We start from the raw sequence: 24,749 nt of genomic DNA, 5'->3' as shown, positions 1-24,749 counted from the left end.
GGGTGCGTTCGTTTGGCTTATCGGATATATAAACGCACAGCTTTGTCTGATCGAAATATGAATGTATTTCCGATGACTGGTGTAGTGGAAATTTTCACGCTATCTATACGTTAAAAACAGAGGGAAATACGATCTACGCACGAGTTGAATGATTGAGATTTGTAAACAACAAGAAAGATCGGCTAAATCTTTTCAAATAAGTCGCATGGCTGATTTTAACACATCTTTTTGCCATTTTTGCCAGGACAATTGTAGTTGGAATTTTTTTAACAAAACCGATTAGCAAGACAATATCTAAAAAAAATAAATGAAACGCTCAAAATAAGTTGAATCCTTATATAAATTAATGTCAACATTTTTTTTTATGCATTTTTGCTTTTATGTCAACTATTATACCAGTCTGAGATATAAATAAACTTTATACAGCAACTGTTGTCACCTAGACGAGACAGTCGTCATTGTACGCTTCAATATAAGAGTTATTGCCACTCAATGAAGATTGTTTTTCTGTTCTAATCCCCTCTCCTATTAGTTTTGCTGGAAGGATACAATGTAACCCCTGATGTGTACTACGACAACGTTTTTTAGTGTTAAAAAGAAGATTAAATGCAAAGGGAAAAATGATGGACGAAATGCTAAGATTTACGCTTAAAAATGCAAATGTAAATAAAATTGAAATATATAAAATTAGGAAAACTGTAAGAGACAATTATCAACTGAAGACAAATGATTATACATCACTATAAATGAAGCTGATAAATTAGTTGCTCCATTAATGTCCAGTGACAAATATGTCATGCATATTCACGACGAGTGGATCAACCTGAAGCAAATGATTACAATTTTAGAGTGGCACTTTTTACAATAAGGCAGAGCGTTCGAATGAGGTAAAACGTATGCCGTAATAGAATACAGTTGAACCATGGACCATGGTCGAAGTCGTAAGTTAAGCTATTAGCCCTCCTTTCCTTTTTCTTCCACGGTAGACGAATGTCAAAAACAAAATGTCATGAATTTACAATCAATAACGGCCACTATATGTAAATGAGATATATGAACGTTTTTGTAAATAAATTCCTATTGCAGCCAACATCTCTCGGTTCGACACAGATTAGTATTTCCACTAAAATATCGTTTGATTATTGACCGGAGATATTAAAGCAACCAAAAGCCTGTTGAATAAAAAAAACTCTAAAATTGTTAATTATGGTATTTTGATGGTTTTTTTCCAGATCCTATTTCGGACCCCCTGATTTTAAGAGGGCGTATCTAATTAGTCATGCCCGATTAACTTTTAGTTAATTGAACCTCAACTTAAAGACCTACACCGGGTAAATAAGTTCGAGGTACAATAAGTAGACAATAGAAATCCTTTGTGAAATGAGATAGTCCCAGGTCTCTTAGATAATTATTTTGCGTTGAATAACAATGAAAAATGCACGAGCAGGTTTGTAAGATAATGTCAAAATATGCAGTGAACAGATTGAATTGCCAAATATCTATTGTTCTTATGAATAATATACGAGAGGACAGTAATAAAAAACAAGTTCATTGCAAAAATATAAGTGCACAACATGCACAATCCCCCTCAATCAAATGTGATGGTTTCATTAGAGATTTCCAATAAAATGACTTTACTCGACATAACCGACCTAACTCAACGTATATCGTCCTATTGCATCCAAGCATGACGGAGGGGAGCATACACTGCATGCATTTTTTGCTTTTTGAACACGCATTATTTGCTGATGTAGACTTAATGTAAAATCAACCCCAACTACTTTTTTTAATCTTTAAATATTTTGTTATTAAATTTTTAATGATTTTATTGACAAAAATATTTTAATGGAATAAGTAAGCTAGCAACTTGTAATCAAATACACCCATCATTTCTTGTCATTTTAAATGACCCATATTTCAGTTCTTCTCAACATATGAATTTTAAAAACTACCAAGTAAACATTTAGCATGAAAATATTAAAATAATGAAATCCGAAGCGAGAAGGTTATCTCTTTTTTTGTTTTTATAAGTTTTAACGTTTACAAAGTGGATTCCAACACACCCGAATGTAAAAGGTGTACGCGACTAACTTAAAAAAACTTCTATAATTTAATTCAAGATAATTTGACGTGGGCAGAAATTCATATCATTGATACATTCATCAAAAAGTACTTTTTAGTCTTTAACTATAATAATGGGACGAGGTTTTGATAATGTATGCCTAAACGTGCATTCGCAGATACAGGGGAAGAGGGCGTACTCCCTCCTTTCGATCGCCAAGTAATTTTGAACATCTCACATTTTCCACGTTATCTATACAAATGTTTAGTATAAAATCGTCCAATATTTTTTCGCGTTGCTTCGCTCGGCAGTATGAATTCAATTATCGGGAACTACGTCCTCTTTCAAATATCTTGGATCCGGCCATAATCACAAATTGTATAGCACCAAAAAAAAATTAAATGATTGTCGTTTGACTTTGATAAATACGTTTTAAAAACAACAATATTTGAACATTAGACATCTCGCACGAGATTTAAAAGTTTTAGACTACATACTGAATTGGATTTTTTCCTGGATTTAGAGCTCACTTAACACGGAAATGTGATACTGGCGTGTAATCTAATGGACACATATTCTTGTTTCTGATGTTTCTTTTAATATAAATATTCATTTATTTAGTTATATGTAATCCCACTAACAAATAATCATGTATCTTTTACTGATAAATTATCATTACATTTTATAGAAACTACATATAATCTGCTATACAGTTATGAACCCTAATGGTCCTACAGACACTCTGTGCTTTTGACATGACACAAGGTCTTGCTTTTCTGGAGTGTTTATGTACTTAATTTGTGATATGTACAAAAAAGATGTAGTATGATTACCAGTAAGACAACTCTTCACAAGAGACCAAATGACACAGAAATTAACAACTATAGGCCACCGTACGACCTTCAACAATGAGCAAAGCCCATACCGAATAGTCAGCTATAGGAGGTCTCAAAATGACAAATGTAAAACAACAAAAACGATAAAACTAACGGCCTAATTAATGTACAAAAAAAATGAACGAAAGCACAGCAACAAATGATAACCACTGAATTACATGCTACTTATTTGGGACAGTCACCGCCATACATAATGTGGCGGAGTTAAACATGTTAACGAGCCCACTAAGTGACTTACCTGGGACAGTGGTGTAACAGTACGAAATAATTGATTAATATTCTAGACTGGATAATTATTCTGTATTTATTAGTTGTAATTGTTTTTAAGATAGTGTTCAGTAGCTGTGAATACTCTAAGATCGGTTCATGGAGTTTATTTTGAAATGCTAGTAGTTGCTGTTTTTGTGCTTCGTTTTAGTTGGACGAGTCAATCCCTTTCTTACTGTTTTAATTATGAGTAGACATGATCATTTGATAAACATACTTCTATGATCTCTATTGGCTTAAACTTGGACATTTATAGCATATAGCAAAGAGATGCATGCATAAAATAAGTTCTCGACATAAATTGGCTAAAATATCAGATAAGAATTTAGCATCAAGCTATAAAACTTACAAGCTATAACAAATACGACGAAGATTTAGCCTCAGGCTATAATACTTATGAAGATGATGATACTGATGTATGTCTTATATCCAGCAACAAATATTACATATATATTAAGGATGATGAAATGATAGTGATTCGCTGGATCGAATTGTCCAACAAAATAATTGAACCCAAAATCGAGGCTGGCCTGCTACCAGTCAATTCCATATTTAATAAAAACCTGTTTATATATTTTATGCTTTAAGTGCATATATTATTATTCTAGCAACATTTGTTTTGTTTTGATATCACTTTTTGTTGCATAATTTGTTTGATTTTTCTCCTTGTTTCTTTGTATCAAAAAGCTTAGTTTTTATTGTAAAATGGTGTTTCACAGCTTCCATTATCCTTGTGACTTGCTATTGTACTATTATCCAGAAGGCATGCAATTATTATTCTAAATAGTAAAAAATACTTTTTAACAAGTAAAGATTTCCCCGTTTTGATCCAAACTTCCTTACCACTAGCATCTAAGATACATACACTGACAAAATATTGTACCCGCAATCAAATTACAATCACCCTGTCTGTCCGTCCGCCAGTCTGTCCGTTCAACAAATATTTTCAATTTTCTCTTCAAAGGCATTAGTATGCTTAGCATGCATTCTTTTTTCGATTTATTCTTTACGCTCCTGGGGTCAAATGATGCTTTATAAAGTATGATGTAATCCAAGTTATCAACTTTAACAGAGACAAATTCTGACTAACACTTTGAATTCGATATTTCTGAAATTGCTAGAAAAATCTCTGTCATATAATAAATACCCAAGGAAATTAAATATTATAAAACATTAAGAGACGAAAGGAAAAAGGGACACCAATCTGATAACGACAAATAAAAGCATGTCATATATTAAATAATAAAAGGTTCATTTGCAAAGTATACCGAAAAACAAAGTCATGGTCAAAACCATGAAAGACAACTCAAATCAATCGTATGATAGGTAAAGATACGTGTATATACGTGGTCTTATGACAGTGAAGTTTTGGCGGGAATCTCAATAATCACGTGATATATAAAAATCATGATTTCTTTCGTTTTTCATCATCTTAGAAATACTTGATATTGATAAAATTGATCCTGAATGGGTTTTATAGTTTAGGAATACTTAGTTAAAACTTGAATGACGTATTTAACCAAATTAATAGGTTAGCAATAAACGGTCCCGTTACGTGCGTACGTCGAGTTAGGTACGTATGTCATTTTATTGGAAATCTCTATTATCACATATACAACGACATATTAAATTGCTGGAATTTCCAAGTTTCGTAGAACAAACTTTTCTGTGTACTAAGTTACTATTCATGAATGACCGCAAGGGTTGCATTTCATTCTTAGTGTAAAGAAGAAGCTAAGAAAATATGTGCTAATGGCTATTTTAATACATTTTTGTGTCCAACATTTTATCAAGATATGAAATGTTTGTTTACGATTATGTTTGTATATCCTACTATTAAAATCCTTGTTTTTTAAAACAAATTTGTTAAAAAGAAACTATTATTTAAAAATTTCTTTTAAATATTGTTCCCAAAACAACGAAATTTGAGACGATTCTGGTAATTCATGCAGTTATTACTACACATCCGAGTATGTACAATGAATGATTTTGATGGACATTTTAACGTTTTGCATGGACGATGACTTGTAAGTATACCAAAGAGGGACAAAATAATGACGTGCAATGATGATGCTGATTTTTATTTTAACGATTTTAAAGAACATGGTCTATTTCATCATTAATAGAAGCACTGTGCTAATGTCTATACAGAATAAGCGCCACACACATTTAGTTTTATTTTGACATTTACAAAGCTATATTTATAAACAAGTAATGTGTAAACTTAAAATTGATCTATGGATAGCTAATTTGTGTATACCTATCTGCAACAATATCTATCATGGACCACATGCGTCTACATTTTAATAAATAAACACTCTACACTGTAGGACCGAACTGCAACATAACTATCTATTATATCTGTTGAGTAATTTGTGATGCAATGTTAGCATATAAAGAGGTATAGACAGACATTACGACAACAATTCTGTGTTGACATGAATTATCATTGATAAAGTCATATTATAAGTTACAGCTGTTAACAAAACATTGAATTGTCCAAAGTACTAAGGAGTTTCTACCGCAGGAATAGATAACATAAGCTGCGTTGGGTAAAACCTTCCGGAATTTTTACCCTCAATGCTCTCTAACTAAGTAATGTATATGGCCTTCAAATTTTGTTTTTAGAGCGGATTTGATGATTCTGTTGCACACAAAACGCGTCTTCAGCCTGGTATCTTTGATGACTTTGTTTTTAATCTATTTATCAATCCTACACAAGGAGCTACCACTTTTTATCATTATGTAGTCAAGGTGACCATTGTTATTGTATGAATGACAAATAAACCGTAAAGGTAACTCACATTCACTAATTGAACAATTATGACAGCTTTGACTAGAGTAAAATTGAGATTAGAAATAGGGAATCCGACCAAACAGCAGAAATCAGCCGACGGCCACTAATATGTCTTCAACACAGCGAGAAAATCCCGCACCCGTACTTTTCTTAGACGTTAAGTATGCTTACATCGTAAAAAAAGATTTAAAAAGTTGTTTTTGATGGGTAGAAAAGAACATTATACGGTGAAAAATCATATAGAAATAACCAATGCATAAATATAAACCCAATGTGTTTCTTTTAATCGTCACGAGTCTTGGGGTGAAGAAAATAAGATTAACAGATACTATCAAAGATCTGTTATTAACATAAACTTATCAAATATCAAATATATTTAGATCCAATTAACAAATAAATGACAAAATGGCAGTTGTCGGGTGGGTCCATTTAAATGCAACTGTTTGTCAACACTCCGCTTTACATACAAATGGAATTAAACCTCACAAATAGTTATGCACACCGTACATGTAAATCGTTTTACAATATGGTTGATTTTGAAGGTATGGAGTAAAAGAACATACACTTCAGTAAAATTGAAGTATATTGCATTCAGTTTTTCAAAAACAAGTTTATGGGAAGATTATTCAAAACAGTATGTAATTTGTTTTACTTGAATTTTAACTTACCGGCCATGACTATTAGTATATAAGCCTGCTTTTCCTAATGAATCAGATCTGAGCCAAAATGCTTCTTCGCCCACAATTTACTAATTAATGATTTTTTTAAAAGAAAAAATAAGATTGAAACTTCAATAGTCACGGGGAAATTCCCAAATTTCCATTTTCTTATCTTTCCTTGTGTCAGTTTTACGTAAAGAAGGACACAAAAGCTTAAGAGGATTTTTAAAGATAATATAATTTTCCATTGTTTCACATAAGGACACATTTTTAAATGTATAAATATATACATGGGTTCAAATATCAATCTTGTTCATAGTAAGAAACGATACTGAAGATTGTTAGAAATATGAACTATATGGGACTTTTTTTCTTCATTTCCTTTTGTTTTGTATTGATTGATATTGTATCTGTTTTGTATTGTAATTTATCCAATTTTCAAGTTCCAGTTTCAAAACAAGATTCATAAATGCTGAATTTGTAAAGATAGAGGAAAATTTATACAACAACTAATACTACGGCCAATGTTTATTTTGTATGTAACGGTATAAAGTTACACATTAACTGTTTTCAAAAGAATGATGTCAAATAATATGATCAATAAATACGAATTTTTTTATGTGTTTCCTTTGACCAGTATTGCAAGTGCATCTAAGAACTGAATTATTTATGTACTTCTAGTTACATGTCGCCTTATATGGAAATTTCTGATTATAAACCATGAAGATATTCCTCAAAAAGGCTTTTCAAATGTTATTTAAAGCAACACTATATAGATATATGAAGATGTAGTAAAACATCTGCCATTGACTTTAAAACAACTTTATATAGATATAAGAAGATGTGGTATGAGTGCTAATTAGACAACACTCCATCCAAGTCACAATTTGTAAAAGTAAGCCATTATAGTTCAAAGTACGGTCTTCAACACAGAGCCTTGGCTCACACCGAACAGCATGCTATAAAGAACCCCCAAAATTACTATTGTAAAACCATTCAAACGGGAAACCCAACGGTCTAATCTATATGAAAAAACGAGAAACGAGAAACACTTATGAACCACATCAACAAACGACAACTACTGAACATCAAATTCCAAACTTAGGACAGGTGGAAACAAATGTAGCGGGTTTAAACGTTTTAATAGGTACCAACCTTCACCCTTATCTGAAACAATAGTGTAACATCACAACATATAAAGACACACTTAAGAATATATTAATTGAAATGGCTTAACTCAATCAAAAGACATATTAACACAAGTGAACATAGTGAAATAATAAATTTGATCTATCACATAATTTAAATATAAAATAAATAAAATACTTGTAAGTGGTTAGATGTTAAACAATTTCAGACAAACAACCATAACCTTGAACAAAAAGCCGCAAAATAGAATAATGTACACAGGTGTAAATGAAAATGATTTTGTTGTAAGGTATACAGTATAAATGGAGAACGGAAATATTTTTTACAAGTACGAGAACAGAAGTGAAAATTTATAGCCATACTAAACACTTATCAAAGCTGGTATATAAAAAATGGAGAGACGAGATATTAGTCTAAATAAGTAAACATTAAATAACAAAAAAAGCATTACAAATTGTATCAACAGTTCAAATTAACAAGAAAGTCCGATTTGAGAGTACTCGCAGTTACTGAAAGCTAGTTAAAATGTTAAAAGCCAAAAACAATTAATAATAAAAAATCATACATCAGAGAATAAAATCAACTAAAAAACATCCCAGTTATTTAGTATTTTAACGTCATGGACAGTCAAAGAAGACATGACTTGTGCAATGCCAAAAATAAAACTATCGACTGGCAGTAGGATAGTTAGGAGTACTGTACTATAGGTCTTGAATTAAATTTATACCTGGTTTACCTTTAGAAATCAGTATCTTTCATATATCATTCATTAAAATACAAATATAGCCCCATTTTTTGCAACAATAAAAACATGGGGTCATGTACCTTTTTGGGGCATTTACATGTCCTTGGTTTCAAACACCTTAGATTCGCACTAAATCTCTATATTGACCATCATTACTTTTCAGCCTTGAAGTAAAAAAACAGTGCATTCGGCATTCGTTTTGGGATTTATTTAAACTTTAGTTTTGATCAATCTTTTAAAAAATATTTATTACAAGCATTATCTACCAATCAGAAGAGCACATGACTTCATTGTTATACAGAAAGCTCTCCCCAAAATGGGCGGTCCCTGATGACGTGTAATTTTACTGGTAGATTTCACAATATAGAAACATATCCATCCTGTCAAACAAGGACAATATCAACTGTTGAACAACAAAGACAATTTAAACAACTAAAGTTAACCACACTAGAAAATAGTCTTAATATTCACCAAACTTTGATACTTGTTTTCAATTCTTTGGTTGATATCGTTTTACGTTTGATTTTAATGGATTTCTCCCTTTTTTGATTTACCTTGAACATGTTAAAGCTCGATTTGTTTTATAAAACTGTTCTGATAGTATATATTCTGGTTGTACTGATTAAGACTGTACTAGTTTTAAAATATTATACTTCGTTGTTAAGTTGGTCTCCATTAAATATAAATTTAATAAGTATTCAAAATCCTATACCTGTCATACGATTGAGAGGATAAGTAAGCTATAAACCAGGTTTATTCCGTTATTTTCTATATAAGGAAATGTCTGTTCAAAGTCAGGAATATGACAGTTGTTTTTCATTCGTTAGATGTGTTTGAGCTTTTGATTTTGACATTTTATAAAGGATTTCCGTATTGAATTTCCCTTGGAGTTGGATGTTTATGTTATTTTACTTTTCACTAAATACGTTTGGTGCGTCCACATCACAATTCTGGATTGTCTAACATAAGGAACTCAATAACTGGACAAAAAAATATAGAGCCAAAAATTAAGAATTTTTCGATTACGTCCAGAGCTATATAACCAAAAGAGACTACAAAATATCAATCTGAGGTCAACCTGAATTATTATTTAGATTTGTTGTCAATCAGTCGAGGGGGAATTGATTTTAAATGAGTGTTATAAATATTATCAGTAACGGAGCACTGAATACGTAGGTGGTGATACAATCTGACAATGATAGTCAACGAGAAGCGATATCGACCTGGTGAAAGGAAAGGAAAACATTTTATCAATGGGCTGCATGTAGAAGGAGTGACAAGCTCATATGAGTCAGATTTACTTTGTGAGATTAACATTATCATCACAATTAGTAAAACTTCAAAACACTACTAATTGTGTTAGTAAACTTATTTTAGAAGGGTTTCACGGATTTGTAGTAACGAACTCTTTGATTCTATAAACTACGATAGTAGTTATTCAAACTACGTTTATTGAACTTCAAGAGGTCACTTACACACGCACATAGCGAACGTGTTTAAATATTAATAGAAAAATAAGGATTTGGGGTATCCACTCCTGACGAAAAATCAGTACAGTAGTTTATAAGTACAATAATTTACCAAAATATATAATTAAGAACGTATCTGAAGCTTTTTGTAGTGAGGATTGCGACGTATTAGGAAATTTGCTATTTTATATTCATTATTTCAAAAGAAACAATAGGCTTGGAGATCGTATTACCTTTATTTTCCTTGTCTTGTTTTTAAATATGGATCAGATTTGAATAATTGGAAAGCGAAACTGCTTTATATATCAAGTAAATTCCGGCTTGTTCTAATTTTTTTTCTCCCATCGTACGCCATTCATATAACAAAACAACAATATGATTAGATACAGAAAAATACTTTATAATGGTTAAGATCGAAGGAAAAATATAATTCAAACATTAGACAAAAAAATGAAATTAAACTAAATCATAAATTAAGTGCGTATGAAGTGATTTTCTTGGTAACCTTCATCAGGATTATAATACATGCCTGCACAAAAGCACCTACTACTAAGCTGATCATACCCGTGGGGACTATCAGAACACCTAAAATGATATCGGGCCAGTGCTAGAAAATAATCACAATTTATACATTTGGTGTACTTGAATACTTGAGTATCTATCATGTGAACAAATGTGACCAAAATAAGAAAAGCCTAATCCTTCTAAGTTCAACCGGCAAGAAGGAGTTTGCCAAGACTCCGTGTTGAAGGCCGTACTTTGACCTATAAATGTTTACTTTTTATCCATTTTGACATGGATGGAGAGTTGTCTCATTGGTACTCATACCACATCTTCTTATTTATTTTGAATTTTGGTTTCATATTCACTTCTTTATGTATCAAATGTTTCTGATGGATTATGTCAGGACCAGATCAGTTTTTTCACAACCTCATCTAAAAAGTTTGAACAATAACGTATTCAGTCATGTTTACTCTTTCAGTCAATTTTCCGACTTATCCACTGCACTAAATTCAGAAGCTTTTCACACAACTCTGTACAATGTTGATGTACATGTATACAGGTAAAAAAAAATAACTGAACGGTTTGAAAATAGACTGAACAGATATAAATTAACTGCAAGCGACTTGTCTGGATAGACCTAAATTGGCCGCAGTGTATAAGTCTGAAAATTGGCTGAAAATGAATGACTGAAAATGACAAAGTGTTAATTCTTTTTAAAGCTGTTCAAATCAAAATGACTGTCTTGTCCTCCTTATTACAAGCAGTCAATCAGTACTAGATATAGAAGTATTATCTCAGTGGTAAACAATGGTAATGACTACATGTGCCAAATATTTTGGGTATTTTTATAATCGTACAAATTTTTACCTCACAGTGGTTGTAAAAATCCAACAGAAGGCTTAAAACTTTCAACTATTACTCAGATTCACCGATTATCAGATTTCCCCAATTCTAGTCAATTCAAAAGTAGATATGAAAAATACATGAACATCTGAATGAAAAAGTAAGAAATTGACAATCGATGTTTACACGTTTAATTATTTAGGGGTAGGGAAGAAACTTTATAAAAAAAGAGGCGAAGGATACCCAAGGGACAGTCAAACTCATAAGTCGAAAATAAACTGACTACGCCATAGCTTAAAAAAGAAAAAGACAAACAGACAAACAACAGTACACAAAGCATAACATAGAAAACCAAAGACCAACAATATGAAATATGAACGTAATATTTGGATTATAAATACACAGGAAAAATTGCAACATATGTTTTTCATATGTTTGTCCCAAACATATGAAAAACATATGTTTACAAACATATGTTCACATATGTTTTGAAACATATGAAAACATATGGAAGCAAACATATGTTTTCGTATGTTTTATAAAATATGTTAACATATGTTTGTAAACATATGAAAAACATATGATTTTCATATGTTTTAAAGGACATTAAAAAAAAATGTTTTGAGAAAATGTCAAAATTTGTCATTTAATTATCACATACATTTTTTCATTTATTATCTATATAGCGTATTTCTCAAACAGGAAAGTTCACTTTCTACTCTTCCCACTAAATCCCACATGATCATGATGATGAAAGCAGGTCAGCCCTGTCAGTGTCACCCCCACAGCAGAGCTATCTAATTTTGAATTGAACAGAATGTAGAATAAGTGAATGGGCTATAAATGTTAAATAATAATATGAATAAATATTCTTTATTTAGTTTGTTCTTTATTCTCAATTCTTTTTTTTTCTTAATAATCCAATTATTCTCTATGATTCTTTATTCTATATTTCTGCCTTTTTTTACTATCTGTTCTTTATTTTGCACTTTTTGTCACTATTTTCTATTCTTAAACTCCCATCTTGATTCCAGACCCTCAAATATACGTAAATGTACGAAAGCTTGCATGGTACGTCGAACACGAAAACCCGGACATCTTTTCACCGTTACCGTTTTTTATACTATGACGCAAAATCCATGGACGCTCACGCGATCATCTGTTGCTGTCTTTTTAAAAGTTTTTAAGAATGGACAGAGATAGATGATACAAGGAACTTTGGTTTTTCAAACTGGTGAATCAAAAATTTATTATAAACAGATAAATTGAAATGGGTGACTTGTCGAATAACTGGAAAAAAAAACGGAGAACGAAACATAGAAAATTTATGAAACGAAAGTCAACGCAACAAAAGTCAAAGCGTTTTTGTTTTGATAGATAATTTTAAGTACCCTAAAAGCGGAACGAAAGGTAAATATTATTATGCACATTTTGTTTAATTATTGGATTAAAGCAGGAAGATGTGTGTGCTTTATTTTTCACGAAAGACTATTTGACTGTAGATATTTGTAAACCTGAGAACGACATTGAACCCCCCCTCCCCCCACCCATATTGTAATATACATATAATTGCATTGGGTAATCCGTTTCATTATCTATTTATATTTCATAATGAGGATATTACAAGATTTAGACACAAATACATCCCAAATAACCATATAATTTGTAAGCCCTTTAGACAATAAGACAAACTTGGAAAAAGGGGGGATATCATATACAAGGGGAGGACATCATATACTTGATGTAATGTACTGAAATTGTTTATCTAATGTCACAACAAAACTTAATTACTTTACCTGATGCAGACCTGTATATCTTATGATAAATGTGTGGTATTTGTATTTGTTTTTCAGTTGTTTTAAAACCATGAAAATGTAGACGACTTTATTATCTCTCTAGCAATTAATAGCTATTTTACACTTAATAGATAGGGGTGCACCTGGGGATCAATTACTCCCCCCTTTTCATATAATTGAGATTTAAAAAATGTATATACCTTTTCATACATCGCGTAGGTAATAATGTACATGTAACCTTTTCCCAGTTTTAATAATGAATGATTCCAGGACGTGCAGGAGCGGACAAGAATCACATTCCGGTATTACCGAGAAAATCATCACATTTGATTAAAGCTCAAATCTGAGGCTCAAATTTCTTATTTTATGTTAACTTAAGACAAAACGAGACTTGCAACTACACAAATGGAAGAAAATTACAGGGCTTTGCATCTGAGAGGGGGGTAGGACCTTTATCGGGACTCTGGGATCGGGTATTTTTAAGCTCGGGATTTCGGGATTGATCCTTTCGGGATCCGGGAATTCTTTTTTTTTCGGATTTTGGGATGTCTGGATTTAAATTTTTTTAATTTCGGGACCTCAGAATTCCATGTTTTTAAGCCCTGGATTTCGGGATCAGGACCCCTCCTACCCCCATCATATGACAAGTACAATAAGCCTTGATTATCCTGAGTCTGAGACTACTATTACTGAGTACTATAACAATAAACATCTAGTATTTCTCAGCCTTATCATACATGTATTATACTTCTGATAGTTTTCCACACCTATTCACATATGTTTAAGCTGAAAAATATGACCCAGGCTATTACAGCGGCAGGTCTTATCACCTTGTACATTATAAGTAGAAGTGGACCCTAGAGTGCATGAATGGTCTACTTTACATCTACTTAAATGTGAATATAAAAATAAGAAGATGTGGTAAGATTGCCAATGAGAAGAGTCCAATTCTCCACAAGAGATCAAATGACATAGAAGTTAACAAGTATATCAAATTTATGGTACAAATGTACAAGATGACTTCAACAATGAACAAAGCCCATACCAGAAAGTCAGCTATAAAAGACATTTAATGGAAATGACAAATGTTAAACAATGCAAATGAGGAAACTAACAGACTGGTAATGATTTATTAACAAAACAAGGAACAAATAAATAAATATGATATACAGCAACAAGAAACAGGGCAAGTCTAGATCTGTTGTTCTTGTTTTAAAAGATCAAAATAAGCCAATTTTGCCATATAAAAATATTTAAGGCAATTTGGCAGATGTATTGTAACTTCATTTTATTATACATTTGAACATGTTATACATTATTTCTTTTAGCATTTTCAATGAAAGTACATTTTGTACATGTACTTCAACAGAACAGAATTCATTTGAGGCCTTGCTTTCTAGATTATATAATGGATTCATAGATTGTCATATTGATTTATGTGCATAAAAGGAGCAGTAGTCAATGAATAATGTTGTGATGAGAGGTATGTAATATAGAGAATAACTTTGTTTGAATATTTTGTTGTTGTCAGACTGTATACATGTTGCAAGTTTTGAGGTCATAGACATGATAGAGTTGAAAGTTTTGATTCTTGTTGTGGGCTATTTCTATAAGCAGTGACAAGTTTGTTTTTTTTACAGGTCAATTTTATAGAAAATAGGGTTGGAAGCTCTATTAACACTTCATTGCTTGTTCTTTTTTTTGTCTTGCAACAACAGTCATGAAGGTGAGTCTTGGGCATGCTGTTTTTAACAGAGGCGAAGTCATAAACAATTTGTTAAAAATTGAGATTAGGTCAGTTTAAGAGGAACCAAACAATAACGTATGGCCGAGTTATGGGTAAATAAGTCAATAATATTTTTTGCAGTAGAAGTAGGATATCCACTTCTCATTTCCATTTCCATTGAGATTATATGGTCCAAATCCCTCAGTCATGGTTGATTGACTTTGATATTTTTACCTAACTTAAATGTGAAAAGTTTCTGATTAGGTCAGTTTGAGTGAACCAATAATGATAAATCATTGATATTTGCATGAATTGATATGCAGTTGTATATGTCAGAGTACTAGCACATTTCATATCACTTGTTTTTTATTTTGCCCAGCCCCTCAGTCATGGTCTATTGATTTTGAAACTTTGTCAAGTCATGGATGGTGTGTGACTTTGGATGTTTAAGCAATGTCATTTGAATATCAACATTTGAAATCAACTAACAGGATTTCATACAGAGAAGACATACTTCTATGTCTAAAGTTTATTCATATAATATTAATGTAAACCAAAGGTTTATTATATACCAGTAATGTCTTGGATACATTATTTATACAGGAATTACTTCATTTTGAAATGTAAATTCTATGGAAGATAACCATTTTTTCCAGTAAAGCACTGTTATGGTTGCATTTTTTTGTCAGATATTTTTGTAATTCATACCATAGGTCTATATCAGCATGGTCTTTTAGTTTTATGAGTTAGAAAATAACTGCTGATCAAATTTGTTTACAGTAGTTATACCTCTTGGAAATAGATATTGTAAGAAAAACTGCATTGCAAGCAATCCCACACATGTCTTCATTTCTTTTAGATTATTTATAATTTATGAAAAAGGTTAAAAGAACATACATATTTTTTGCTTTTTGACAGCAAATTTTATATATCCATCAATTGGCGAAGTACATTGAAGCGCTGTTCTTTTATTAAGTGCATGAAGTATGGATGGTAACACAAATGACAACATATTATGTTCATGAGTTAATATTGCCTTGTCTGAAAATAGAATACGCGAAGTACTAACATTGAACTATGGTAATGTTGTAACCCTAACGCTGTAGTGAATGACGTTATTGTATAGATTTCATAGCTACAACAACGATTAAACGTACATTGCAATCATAAGTATTTATTGAGATTCCACAACATGCCTATAAATGGTGTATTTAAACAATTTTGCCTATGTAACAGGAAATCAAGATTTAATAAACATCAAGAGTTAATGCCTAAATGTTGTTTTTTATACGACCGCAAAAATATTTTGCGGTCGTATATTGGTATGACGTTGGCGTCGTCGTCGTCCGAAGACACATTGGTTTTCGCACTCTAACTTTAGTTTAAGTGAATGGATCTCTATGAAATTTTACCATAAGGTTCAATACCACAAAAGGAAGGTTGGAATTAATTTTGGGGGTTATGGTACTAACAGTTAAGGAATTAGGGGCCAAAAATAAGCATTTTTGTAACTTCGAGACATAACTTGTGTGTTAGTGTATGGATCTCTCTGACATTGTACCACAAGGTTCCATATCACAAAGGGAATGCTGGGATTGATTTTGGGGGTAATTGCCTCAAAATTTTAGGAATTAGGGGCCAAAAAAAAGGCAAAAAACAAGCATTTTTCTAGTTTCATGACAATAACTTGTGTGTAAGTGTATGGATCTTTCTGAAATTGTACTACAAGGTTCCATATCACAAAGGGAAAGCTGGAATTGAGTTTTTGGGTAACTACGTTTAGGAATAAGGGGCCAAAAAGAAGCATTTTTCTAGTTTCCAGACAATAACTTGTGTTCAAGTGTATGGATCTCTGAAATTGCACTGCAAGGTACCATACCACAAAGGGAAGGCTGGGATTGATTTTGGGGGTAATTGCCTCAAAATTTTAGGATTTGAGGCCAAAAAGGGGTAAAAAAAAGCATTTTTCTAGTTTCAGGACAATAACTTGTGTGTAAGTGTATGGATCTTTATGAAATTGTACTACAAGGTTCCATATCACAAAGGGAAAGCTGGGTTTGAGTTTGGGGGTAATTGCCCTAAATGTTTAGGAATTTGGGACCAAAAAGGGGCTTAAACAAACATTTTTCTAGTTTCCAGACAATAACTTGTGTTCAAGTGTATGGATCTCTCTGAAATTGTACTGCAAGGTACCATACCACACAGGGAAGGCTGGGATTAAGTTTGGGGGTGATGAATCATAAGGGGGTTCAAAAATTTGGGGGAGGGATTTTCTTTTCCTTTTTTCCTTTTTTTTTCTTTAAAATTTTCCATTTTAAATTAATTGGTTATTTCTGATTTATATATAAAAGCAAATAATAATGATATGGTTTGAATAAGTAAATTAAAAAAAATTTTAAGTTCTTAGACCACATTCATTCTGTGTCAGAAACCTATGCTGTGTCAAATATTTAATCACAATCCAAATTCAGTGCTGTATCAAGCTTGAATGTTGTATCCATACTTGCCCCAACTGTTCAGGGTTCAACCTCTGCTGTCGTATCAAGCTGCGCCCAGCAGAGCATTTTATTTTAAACTGTAGACAGCAGAGTAGATGGTTTTATATTGGGAAAAGTTCATACTATACTAAGACGGGCTTAGGCTATACATATATTATTAATATTAGTTACACTGTTGATCTTTTTATACGACCGTTGTTGTTTGCTTACACATTTTTTCCATTCACTCAAAAGTAAAAATATAAATTAGTGACTCTCAGCATCAGTTCATACTTCATCTACAAAAATAATCTAGTCTTTGTCTGGAGTTCTGGATTAAATTAAGATTTACAATTTTAGCTTATTACCATGGTTACCAAATGAAAGGAAAGTGCAGTATTAGAATCACTGGTGTACATGTAGATGCGGATGTCCGGCAAAAAGAACTGGTATCAAAGTAAGTTCATCTGTAGAATTGCAGTTAATTTAAATAATTTAATGTTATCTATTTAAACCTTTTTCAAGTGTAATTGTACATGTTACGGCATGTATACTGTTGTTTATTTATGTCTTTCTGATGTCAAGTATGCATCAAGGAATCCTTATCCTGCTCTCCTTCTTCTGCTCCACACACACACACGCATGAGATGACAGAAGTTCAAATAATTATGGCATTTGCTTATATTATGAATTGTATATTTAAAAGTTGTTCTCGTCTAAAATATACATACATTGTAAAATATTTGCCACTGAACATTAACATAAGCAAGAAAAATCAATCAATTATTGTTTTTGCATTATAGGAATGAGTTTTCAAACATACATGTATAACAATTGAATAATTTCCTTTTAAGCTTATTTTATGAACCAGCATATAGATATAACATGTATAACTATAAGGAGATGAGGTACATGTATGATTCTCAACTATCAATTAAAAAACCAAAGGACGAAGATGTAAACATTTGCTGGTCACTGTACAGCCATAAACAATGATCAAAATCCATACCATAAAGTAACCTATTATGGCTATACATGTAACTTGTATAAGGATGAAAAAATGTGAACCAATAAAAAAAATAAAACTACACACAGTATAGCAGACAGCACCCAACATAAGAACCAAATGTCAGAATCAGCCAGAAAGGGATGGACTCATCAACAAGCACTAAAAAGAAATAAAAAAATAATAAAAGATGCAAAAATTATGTATTCCCAAACTAAAATATCTATCAGTTCACCTTCGACAGATTTAATCAATTAATGTAACAACAAAACATTTGTCATTTCAAACAGTCTAAGAAAGCATGACTTTGTGTAATGCCAAAATATTGAACACACAAGAATATGTAGGACCATAACAGCATATAAGTATTAATAGTTGCATAGAATTTCAATTTCTGAAATACATGTTCTGCTTTTTGTCAAGCTTGCAAATTTATTTCACGAAAGCGAGACAGTGATCCTAGATTCTGCCAGAGGTGGCGTCGCTGTCCTAAAATTTAGGTTCAGTCTGTGGTTAAATTTTTTTTGAACATTGATAACTTTGTCAAACAGACATGGGATTTTGTGAAATTGAGACAGAATATTCGAAGCTTCTTAATGACCAAACTACAGTATCCAAGGCAAAATTTTGAAAATATTTTTTTTCATTGTTCTGTATTTCAACTAATAAATGGGCTTAGTTTTTTTGATGAGCTTGCGACTTCCGTTGCAGAAAGCTCGACATAGGGATATTGATCAGGCGGCTGCGTCCATGGTGGGGTTAACAAACTTCTTCAAATCTTTATATTTTAGAAGGTGGAAGACACGGATGCTTCATACTATGTACAATGTATATAGATGCATATGTATGTTATGAAGTTTCTGTCAGTCAACTGTCCATTGTCCTTGAACTCATTTTCATGGTTCAGTGATTACTTGAAAAAATAACGATTTTTTGTAATGTTAATTTCTCTCATAATTTCTCTCTTATTAATATTATTTATAGTATTCATGGTAATAGGATATTTATATTTACTTAGTATATGGGTACCTTGCAAGGTCCTAGTGTCTGTCTACTCTGTCAGAAAGTTTTTGTGGTCAAGTCAATATCTCAGGCATTATAAGCAATAAGTCTACTGTATTTGGTGTATTGAATTATTGTAAGGTGTAGATGTCCAACTAGTAGTTGTAATCTGGCCTTGACCTCATTTTAATGGTTCAGTAATAAGTTTTTATGTTTTGGTCTAATTTTTGGATACCAAAGCATTCAGTAAATTATATTTGGTGTATGGAATGTTTGTAAGGTGTACTGATCTAAAATTGAGAATGGAAATGGGAAATGTGTCAAAGAGACAACGACCCGACCAAAGAGCAAAAAACAGCCAAAGGCCACCAATGGGTCTGACAGTAATCACCTGAACTTGACCTCATCTTCATGGTTCATTGGATATTTTTTTCTTGCTTAGTCTGTTTTCCAGATACTATAAGGTAAAGGTGAACTATAATTGGTTTCTGGAACGATTGTAAATTAAAATTGTAAGGTGTTTAGGTTTAACTTTACATTTATCTTGCAGGCTTCATCTGACCTTAACCTTATTTTCATTGTTCATTGGTCAATATTAAATTTCTCTTGATTTGGTCTTTTTTTTAGATACTAAAAGTAAAGGTGAACTACTTTATGTTTATGGAATGATTGTAAGGTGTTTATATTTGTCTTGCAGGTACAATTCTTGCCAGATTTTTTAAAACTTATTCTATAGGTTAATATCAGCATAATCCTAGTCAAGCTTTATAAATTTGGCCGATCAACTTTTTTCAAAAGAGTTATGCCCCTTGGAAATAATAAATTTATGGAAAATGGCCTTGTAAATGCTCTCATTTTGTTTTTATTAAACTTAAACATGTAGTATACTATTATAGTAATGCCCTGGTCGGTTTGAAATATTAAGTATACAAGAAAAAGAACTTTTTTTCCCCCAAACACATTATATATAAATATTTTTGAGAACAAAAAATAAAATTGAGAATGGAAATTGGGAATATGTCAAAGAGACAACAACCTGACCAAAGAGCAAAAAAACATGTTTTTTTTTTAATATTGCCCCTTGATAGATAAAAAATGTACGACTAGGGGGACATTGAAACTCTGTTCTTTTATTTTCACTTGCAGAAACTGAAAAGTAAAGAAACAGAACCAAAGAACGTTAATTTTAGATTAATACAATATTGAACTGAAAGTCAATTTAGTTGTCTTTCTTAATCATACAAGATGTTTCCAAAAAAGCAGCTGCATACACATGCACCAGTAATAGCCAGCAGTGAAGACAATTAAATATCTGTGTATGGTGATATAGCAATAGAAATATCACATACATCATAGGAAAATAGAAATGAAGTATGTCGAAGAGACACACATAATGATATATGAAATAGAATATAGACAATAGAAATGGAGTATGTCAAAGAGACACACATATGAAAATAGAATATAGACAATAGAAATGGGGTACTTGTATGTCAAAGAGACACACATATGAAAACAGAATATAGACAATAAAATAGGGGTATGTCAAAGAGACAAACATGAAAATATAGAATATAGACAATAGAAATAGGGTATATCAAACAGACAAACATATGAAAATAGAATATAGACAATAGAATTTGGGTATGCCAGAGACAAAAATATTAAAAATAGAATACAGACAAAAGAAATGGGGTATGCCAAAGAGACAAACATATGAAAATAGAATATAGACAATAGAAATGGTGAATGTCGAAGAGACAAACAAACCAAAATAGAATATACTAGACAATAGAAATGTGCTATGTCAAAGAGACAAAAATATGAAAATAGAAGAGACAACAAGTTAATAAAAAAAAAATTCTACTTGATATAAAAATTATGGAGCACTGTTATTTTTCTGCATAAAAGAATGTCTGTATACAGTTGTTTTTTATTTGTTTGAGCTTTTGATTTTGCCATGTATTTTCTGTGGAGTTTGGTATTTTGGGTTATTTACTTTTTAAAGCAACAGCTCATCACAATGAAGTATTTACACTCAAAATGAGTTCCTGATAGAAAAAAAGATAATAAAGAAAAACATATTAAAACATCAAAACATAACTCTAAAAAACCTACCGCAAAAAAAATTACATATATATACAAACCATGTTTAGAATCTATGAGAAAATAAATGCATTTGAACAATTAAAAACATATAAAAAATATATATTGAGGACCAAGATAAAATCATATGAAAACATATGTTTGGGCCAAACATATGAAAACATATGTTTAGGACAATCATATGAAAACATATGTTTAGGCCAGGTATGAAAACATATGAAAAACATATGTTTGTAAAAAACATATGAAAAACATGTTTTTCATATGTTTTTCATATGTTCGAAAACATATGTTTTCATGTCGGGCCTAAACATATGTTTACATATGTTTTCAAACATATGAAAAACATATGTTAAACATATGAAAACATATGTTGCAATTTTTCCTATGTATAATGCCCATATCTCATATTCATATTACTTAACTGTCACTTATCAGATGAGATCCCGTTGATACAGGTAAACCATTAATAATCATTATTTTATTTATCAAAGACCATAGTTTATTTAGCTCAATCAAATATGTTATCACACAAATTCTGCATTACCACTGCCATCTGTTTGATTCCATTTCTTTGTCTATTTTTTTTTTGTATTTGTATTTACTATGATTAGTGAATAATCGGAAGTTTTTACAGTTACGAATGGGATGCTTTGTTACAGTATTATTGTCACTTTGAATAGGCACGGATGTATTTAACGCTTGTTTATTATAACCAAACAAATTTATCAAAGGTTGGGTCGTAGAAAAATATAAAAATAAGGATATAAAATGTGATATTTTAAAGTTCATTATGCATACAAATACATAACACACTCTGTTAACACTATATTTCATAATGAAAAAATATAATTGTACACAAATTTAAGTTATCTTTAATTATAATTGAAACATTTTTAACAGTTTGTAACATGGTTTTATATTACATTTAGACACGTAATTTGACTACGCGTCTTAAAGGGGCATGTATTGAAACTTCCGTTGTTATTTTTCCATCTTATATTTTAGAATATTTTCTTAAAGGAGACAGAAATTTGAAGAAGAAGAAAACAACAAGATAATCTTTTTTTATGTGACAAAAATACTTTTAAAAGTAGAAATCCGTCTGAATGAAAATTTAGGAGGTTATTTAATACAGCTACATGTCATAGTAATAATGATGATAGTATACATGTAACTTATGTCTTCATTTAACATTTTTCTAGTTTTAATTTTTTAATTACATTTACTTTTTCTAGTGTGCGTTCGTTTCAATTGAATATCTTACAACTTCAACAAATTATAACAAATTAAATTATCAAACCTATGGTATATGCCGTGTAAAACTATATCAATTTAAAAACGGACAAGAAAAAACAACATCTTAATACTTCGATAGTTTAGTATCATTTTAAAAAATAGTACAACATTGCAAACCTTTCACAATATTCCACAGGGTAATATGCTCATTATTTTCAACGTTTTGTTTGTGTTGTTTTAAAAGGGTATTTTAGTATATATTTCCTTTCTTTCATATTTTGAAATTTCCCAATACTACTCAATATTTTCTAGTGTTTTTTTTCTTCCCCAAACATGGGTGTGTTACGTAATAATTCTCCAAAGGTACAATGCGTCTGCGAACTTAAAATACCGATGTAATATAACAAAACGTCAAATTAGTTACTATAAATGAATTCTCCCTATTCTCATTTATCCCAGTGAAAGTCGATTTTTTTTTTAATCTATGGACGGTTTTCGTCATTTTTGTTTTTGTTTTGTCTTGTAAAGGGTCACTTCGATTTCGACATTTTTAGGATTTAGGCTAAAATGATACATTTAATTATCAAAAATCTTCAAAATGAAATCACTATCAATATAAGGTCAACCTGAGGTTTTTATATTTGTTGTCAATCTGTCGACGGAGAATTTAGGTAATGTATGTTAGAAATTTTGTCCGTAAAGTAGGACTGGCTATATAGTTGGTGTTCCAATCAGACAATGATAGTCCACCAGAAGCGGTATCTACCTAGTAATAGGAAAGGAAAATAACACTTTAATAATGTGCTGGATGCGGAAGGAGTAACGACCTCATAGGCGTCGTAATCACTATGTGAGATTTTTTTAACCTTATCATTTCAATTAGCCTATGATATCATTTTTCGAAGATGGAAGAGCCAAACTTCAAAACACTTTTTTTTTAGGGTAGTAAACTAATTTGACAAGTGTTTCGGTAATTTGTAGTAACGAACTCCTTGATTCAATAATGAACGATCATAACAGTTATACAATTTACGTTCATTGAAAATAAGACGTCATTTAGGCATGAAAATGGTAAACGTGTTTAAATATGCATAGGTAATGGTTTTAGTTTGTTGCATAGGGTTTGTTGTGTTGGAAATATTGACGTAACACTCAACATTTTGTTTGATATATGCAAAACTACATAATCCATGTTTTCGACAAACACGCAGTTTCAAGGGAAGGTGAAATTGGGAAGAGGGCATTTTATAACAATACGACAGTTTGAATTCACAACTAAGATATGCCTTAATTCATGCTTAACAATATATGAATATATTAACATTCAATAGGGGTTAAACAATCAAAGCTATACCATCAAATTCATAATGTTCTAAAAACACAACCATTATATAAACAGTGATGGCAACAAGTACTCGATTACTGGATCATTGGATGGAAAATTTTATACTCGACTTAAATTTTATTGACATTAACCCCTTGGAAATGTTGTCCAACAGAGTTTAGATCGGCTGTAATTTTCCTTTTATCATAGATGAAAAGTGTTCACTGTTTACGTTAACGACTAGAAAATCAGCTTCATAAACTACACTAAAAATGCCCCCAATAAAGAAATACCGTTAAATGAACCCTATAATGATGAAATGATATATTGTGATGATTTGATAGTTGCAAAGTCACAAAACACTGTCACGTGTCATGCCGTCTGCAAAGAAATAAGTTTATTCGAGAGCATTTTCTTATAAGCTTGCCAAATTAGCTAAACTTAGTAGTCGACTCTCATCATAATTGAATAAGGAAGTATTAAATTACCCTGAGATTAACATTATACAGGGCACTGGAGAATGCATACTCCTAAGTAATACATTAATTTATTTTTCCTCACATTTTCTAACAATATATCTTTTTTTTATAATTTCCCTCTGAGAAATAAAGAAATTATTGACAAACTAAGATTCCAAATACCTTATGTAAAATCAACCATAGATGAATTTTGTATATTTTCT

General features: G+C 31.3%; 1 long non-coding RNA gene across 2 annotated transcripts; it reads left to right on the top strand.

The window, feature by feature from the left end:
- The first annotated feature begins 12,778 nt into the window (after positions 1–12,778).
- LOC127716321 (uncharacterized) lies at positions 12,779–20,611 on the top strand. Of its 2 annotated transcripts, XR_007988863.1 has the most exons (4): positions 12,779–12,801; positions 14,516–14,670; positions 17,751–17,847; positions 20,545–20,611. It is a non-coding gene; the product is annotated as an uncharacterized LOC127716321 (long non-coding RNA). The 2 variants fall into 2 exon arrangements; XR_007988862.1 differs by lacking the exons at positions 12,779–12,801; positions 14,516–14,670 and adding an exon at positions 14,720–14,913.
- The last annotated feature ends 4,138 nt before the right edge of the window (positions 20,612–24,749 follow it).

This window comes from Mytilus californianus, unplaced genomic scaffold (assembly GCF_021869535.1).
Source record: "Mytilus californianus isolate M0D057914Y unplaced genomic scaffold, xbMytCali1.0.p SCAF_9, whole genome shotgun sequence".
NCBI lineage: Eukaryota > Metazoa > Mollusca > Bivalvia > Mytilida > Mytilidae > Mytilus > Mytilus californianus.
This window is presented reverse-complemented; position numbering and strand designations above follow the sequence as displayed.